Source organism: Cervus canadensis, chromosome 32 (assembly GCF_019320065.1).
Source record: "Cervus canadensis isolate Bull #8, Minnesota chromosome 32, ASM1932006v1, whole genome shotgun sequence".
Classification (NCBI taxonomy): domain Eukaryota; kingdom Metazoa; phylum Chordata; class Mammalia; order Artiodactyla; family Cervidae; genus Cervus; species Cervus canadensis.
In genome coordinates this window covers 33,876,208-33,882,207 of record NC_057417.1, presented here as the reverse complement: position 1 = coordinate 33,882,207, position 6,000 = coordinate 33,876,208, and the positions used below count along the sequence as shown (strand labels likewise).

Genomic DNA, 6,000 nt, shown 5'->3' with positions numbered 1-6,000 from the left:
TTCCAGTTTCCTTTTCCTTTGGATCATCAAGGCTGGCTGTCATTGACTGCTAGAACATCAGGAGCAGAGTCACACGGCAGACTTCTCCCACCTGGCCCTCAGAGGGGTGGCATGGAGCTGTCCCAGCCATGGGACAGAACTGCCCTGGGGGTGGGCAGGGCCACAGGCCACGTCCTCACATCTCCCACCTCCCTCTGCCCAGCTCCCTTCCCAGTCCTGGCAGCCTCGAACCCCCACCACCAGTGACGCTTCAAGGGAAGACATCATATACACACAACAGAATACTATTCAGCTGTAAAAAGGAACGAAGCCCCGATCCATGCCACAACATGGACAAAAACATTGAACGCATCGAACTGAGCAAAGAAGCCACACTCCAAAGGCCACACACCGTGCGATGCAGTCGATACAAAAAGTGTAGAACGGGGGCGAACCACTCAGACAGAAAGCAGGCTGGCGGCGGCCAGGGGCTGTGGCGGGAGGCAGGACGGGGTGGCCGCTGGTGGGCACGGGGCTTTACCTGCGGGTGACGAGCACGGTTTGGAACTAGACAGAGGTGGCGGTGGCACATCGTGAAGGTGCAAACGCTGCAGAACTGGTCACGTTAAAACAGTGGACTCGTGATGCCCACGTCACCTCGAATCAAAGCAAATCAATGACCACAGCGACGATTTCTCGAGCACACGCAAGGTACCAGGTCGACAGCCCAGATTACTGGAACCCATTAACAGCCCTGCCGAAGGCGTCATCAATTCTGATGAAGAGATAAGGAAGCCGAGGCGGGGGTGGGGGGACACCCGGGCGGGCAGGGGTGTCAGACAGACACATGCTCTTACTCCCCTGGCGTTTCAAACCTCAGGCTCTGGAAGCCTGGGGATCGGAGGAGCAGAAAATGAGAACCTCTGTGTCCAGGAAACGGAGAGAGAGGCAGAGGGAGGCGGGTGAGGGTACGAAGAAGAGACAGGGACAGAGAAAAGGGAACAGGAACTCGGAGCTTTATTTAGTAGCCGCAGGTGCGGGGTGAGAACAGGACAGAGAAACGAAGCAAGACGTCCGTCAAGGGAGGAGAGTGGGCGGTGGGGGCGCCGGGCCGGGGGGAGGGCTTGGGGGGCCACGCCGGCCTAGCCGGGAAGCACGCCTGGCTCCCGACTCGGCCTCCCAAGTCATCACACGCCTGCTCTGAAGCCTCCCGAGACCGTGGGCACCTGGCCTCCGAATCTGAGCGGTTTCCTGTAATCCGGCTCACCTGTTTTAAAGCCACACGCCAGCTAGAAACACACAAACGCCGAAGACTCACATTTTCCACGTCAGGGGAGTCGGGAAGACAAGGTCGCAAAACACCTCCGAACACGTGGACTTTCCTCCCCAGGAGCGCCACGGCCAGCCTCTCAAGGGACGACTGTGTCAAGGCGTCTCTGATTGAATTTGGCAGGGTTGGAGGCTGGAGGGCGTTTTCTTTTCACTTTCTCTGCTGCCAGGCACCGGCAAACATGAGCCCGTGTTTTTTTTTTCCTGACATTTCATCCTTCCCACACGATTGTGCTGGAAATACCTTGACCAACTGTTTGAAAGGAACAGTGATGGGAATTCGGGAATCTTGATGTTCATAGATCATCTCCAGCCTCTCACCATGTAAGCGAAAGCTTATGAATCAGGTGCAAACCAGAAAGGTTCTTTTTTTTTTTTGGCCTGCGCCGCATGACATAATCACCAATAATTAAGGCAGCCATCAAATCTGCACCCAGACACTGTACATGGGTAAGGACTTGAGAGACAAGTTTTTGTTTTAAATTAATTTATCTATTGGGGCTTCCCAGGCGGCAATAGTGGTAAAGAACCCGCCCGCCAATGCAGGCTATGTAAGAGATACGGGTTCGATCCCTGGGTTGAGAAGGTCCCCTGGAAGAGGGCATAGCAACCCACTCCAGCATTCTTGCCTAGAGCATCCCATGGACAGCAGAGCCTGGTGGGCTACAGTCCAAAAGGTTGCAAAGAGTCATGTAAAACTGAGGCGACTTAGCACGCATGCACATTAATTACTATTTATTTCTGGCCGGGTTTTGGCTGGGTTTTCGTTGTTGTGCATGGGCTGTCTCTAGTTGCAGCAAGCGGGGGCTACTCTGCAGTTGCAGAGTTCAGGCTTCTCATGGCGGAGGCTTCCCCTGCTGGAGAGCGAGGCTCCGAGGGTGCGTGGGCTTCAGTAGCCTGGCTCATGGGCTCGGCTGCCTGCAGCACGTGGAATCTCCCTGGACCAGGGATCGAACTTGTGTTCCCTGCGTTGGCAGGTGGATTCTTAACCTCTGGGCCGCTGAGGAAATCCCTAGGGACACGTCCCACCAGCAGAGCACTGCTGCCTCTGAATCACTGAACGAGCCCAGCCTTGAAGCCGGCTGGGTTTCATCCGCCAGGCGGTGACATTTCTGCATCTCAGGACGTTACCTGCTGCGTGGCGGACACATCCCTCTTCCTCATTTGAAAGGATGCCTCCACGATCCAGCTGACTCCCTCAAACCAGTGTGACCCCCAAAAGTAGACTCCAATCTCTAATAAGCCAAAGACCCCCCGGGGCTGCTGCAAAGCTTTCTTCCACTCCCCTAGGACTCAGCAGATTCCTGAAGCTCTGCATGAGGAAACGGGGAACCTTCGGAGATGCATCCAGGAAGTTCCGTGAGGGCGACACCCCCGGGGGGCCCAGGCCTCCGACTCCCTTGGGATGCCATTCACCCCACATCACACCCTTCCTCTCTGGATCAAAGGTCTCCTGCCAGCTCAGCTCTGCAGTCCCCCTCTCTCATTCCATTTTGCTTGCAGGCAGGGGCTGGACCCTGCTGAGCGGTTGGCCAACGTTCAGTAACAGGCTGGCTTCTCTGCACATGGAATCTTAATGCACCTTGGAGGAACTGATTGAAAGGTGCTCCCCGGGGAGGGCGGGAACCCCAGGGAGGGCAAGGCGGTGGGGCTGTGAGCCGCAGATCAAGGCGAGGCCCCAGCTTCTGGGGACAGATGTTCGCACACTTCCTCTCCACCAGCTGGGCTGCAGGCATCTCCCTCCTTCAACAGGAACACACACCAGGCACCCACCCCCATGCCTCGGCCCTCCACAGGGTACTCCCTCGGAAGGAGAGGTTTAAAAAAAAAAACACCAGCATGTAAAAACGGAGTTCTGGTCCAAATCGATCATCAGGCATTTATTGAAAGGCTTCTCTGGGCTCTAGTCCACGCTCTGTGCAATCAAAGCTACAGCCTAAAACAGCGGTCCAGCACCCGCTGTCGAGTCTCCTGCTTGTTTAGGAAATTAAGATGAAGCCGTGCACGCTCACGGTTCCGACGGATCGGTGAGGGGGTTAGGGGCTCCACAGCGGCCCCCGCCTGCTCCAGAGGATGCTGCCTGACCGAGGATGTGGGCTCACGAGCTGGGCGCACACCCGTCAGAGCAAGAGGACCGGCCGGTTGGAAAATATACTCACGGGTTTGCAAACCAGCTCAGCCCCAGGTCTGGCCAGCAGAGCTCGGGGGGGGGGTTGTCTCTCCGTGGTCCTCTCCAAATCCCTCTCCTCCAGCGCGGTGACTGCCAGGCCCCCAGGAAATGCTGAGGCTGCAGACAGCAGTGCACCCCCCTCCCCGGAAGCCCACACTCAACACCCCGCTCAGAGGCTGCCTCTATTTTTAGCAGGGGCAGAGGTGGGGGCTGGGGGGCTGCCACACTTCCCTTTTTATTTTTGTTCTGAGCAGCGGCTGTGGGTGACTTTCTGCGGAGGGGGAGGCTGGGAGAGGAGGAGACTGAGGGTCTGCGGGTGGGCGGGGCGCTGCGGAGCAGGAGGGCTGCGTCTGCCATGGTGGGGGGGTGGGCAGCGGGGATGGGGGGGCGGGAGGGGAGGGGAAGGGGCAGTAGCTCAGCCCATCCTTCCTGGGGCCCCTCCAGCTGTGCAGACCTCGCCCGGGAGGCCACGGTCTTGACTGTCAGCTGCGTGGAGGAGGGAGGCTGCCTGATGGGAAGCGCAGGACCCAGAACCTTCCCAGACGGACGATGCTTCCGGGGGCCCCCCGCGGGGCTGCCCAGAGCCAAGCGCCCCACCATGCTCTCTTCTCCTCCCAACATCCTCCTTGGATGCTGACTCAGCTCCTCTCACCACGGTGCCCACCTCTCTCTGCCCAGTCCCGCTGGACAGCCCCCCGCAGGCTGCAGCGGGGCTGGGGACCACCTGACTCCCTGGTAGGCCCTAGAAGTGGACGGGTCAGCAGACTCTCAGGGAGACTGTGAGCAAGGCCGAGGTGACATGTGACAGCCTGCCCTGCAGGCCTAGGAGGATACGAGAGGTCAGCCCGCCCCGCTCCTGGAAGCCGACAGGCCCCCTGTTCCCCCGCCACCAGACAGCAGCTTCTCACGCCAGGCTCCTTGGCCCCACGCCACGCAGAGCCCGGGCCTCCAGCTCAGCCTGATCCCGCTTCCCAGCCTTTCTGCTCCCTTTCCTTGTTACACAACGGCAGGAGGACCAGTCAGCTGCGTGCATCTTAAACGAACGCTCTGAACGCAAAGCGCCCGGTCACCGAGACCCTGACCAAGAAGCAGGGCCCCGCGGCCGCCCGAGCAAGGGCGCTCACGGCCTCTTCCGTGCTACTCCCCACCCCCACCCCGGAGGCAACACGGCTGTGCTCTCGGTCTTGCCTTTTTCTGGACCTCAGGAAGATACAGCAGCCTGGCCGGCTCTCCAGGGCCTGGCTTGTCCCTCCTTGTCCACTGACGTGTGGGCCATGGTTTATGCATTCACCTGCTGTTGGACATTTGGGTCGTAGCCCCAGGTTAGCCCCGGGGGCATTCCCGTACGAACCTTCATGGGGTGTGTTGTCGTGTCGTTTGAGTAAAGACCGCCAGGTCACAGGGCGGGTGCACCCTGAACTCTGTAAGGAGCCCCCACCCCGTTTCCCAATGTGGCCCTATCACCCTGCCCCCGACCCCCCTGCCAGCGCTGGCCCTTAGATTTGCTGATCTCGGACCCCGACCAGCTGAGTAAAGACCCCATTCTCTCACCCTGCACACCCCACACTTCCCACCTCACATGCCCTCCCAGTCTCCCTCTACCGGGACCATTCATTCTTCTATGCCTCCCAGGTGGACTGGGCTGAACAGCGACCCCCAAACCCATGTCTGCCTGGAAACTCAAAAATGTGACTTTTTATGGAAACAGGGTCTTTGCAGATATAGCTAAATGAAGACGAGGTCCTCTTGGATTAGGGGGCTTTACATCATGAGAAACGCTGGCTGGATGAAGCACAAGCTGGAATCAAGATTGCTGGGAGAAGTATCAATAACCTCAGATATGCAGATAACACCACCCTTATGGCAGAAAGTGAAGAAGAACTAAAGAGTTTCTTGATGAAAGTGAAAGAGGAGAGTGAAAAAGTTGGCTTAAAGCTTAACATTCAGAAAACTAAGATCATGGTATCAAGTCCCATCACTACATGGCGAATAGATGGGGAAACAGTGGAAACAGTGGCTGACTTTATTTTTGGGGGTTCCAAAATCACTGCAAATGGTGACTGCAGCCATGAAATTAAAAGACGCTTACTCCTTGGAAGGAAAGTTATGACCAACCTAGATAGCATATTAAAAACCAGAGACATTACTTTGCTGACAAAGGTCCGTCTGGTCAAGGCTCTGGTTTTCCCAGTGGTCATGTATGGATGTGAGAGTTGGACTGTGAAGAAAGCTGACTGCCAAAAAATTGATGCTTTAGAACTGTGGTGTTGGAGAAGACTCTTGAGAGTCCCTTGGACTGCAAGGAGATCCAACCAGTCCATCCTAAAGGAGGTCAGTCCTGGGTTTTCATTGGAAGGACTGATGTTGAAGCTGAAACTCCAATACTTTGGCCACCTGATGTGAAGAGCTGACTCATCTGAAAAGACCCTGATGCTGGGAAATATCGAGGGCAGGAGGAGAAGGGGACGACAGAGGATGAGATGGTTGGATGGCATCACTGACTCAATGGACATGAGTTTGGG

At 57.0% G+C, this 6,000-nt stretch overlaps 1 protein-coding gene across 4 annotated transcripts in view; it reads right to left on the bottom strand.

Annotated features, from left to right (window-relative positions):
- CARD11 (caspase recruitment domain family member 11) overlaps window positions 1-6,000 on the bottom strand; it is a 104,657-nt gene that overhangs the window by 54,116 nt on the left and 44,541 nt on the right. The window contains exon 1 of one of the 4 annotated variants that reach the window (XM_043456142.1): window positions 3,468-3,631. The exons of 2 other annotated variants lie outside the window; for them this stretch is intronic. The gene's annotated coding sequence lies outside the window, so the exon portion shown is untranslated. Of the gene's footprint in view, window positions 1-1,297; window positions 1,789-3,467; window positions 3,632-6,000 lie in introns of those variants that run through there. One more of the 4 variants, XM_043456143.1, reaches the window with a different exon arrangement.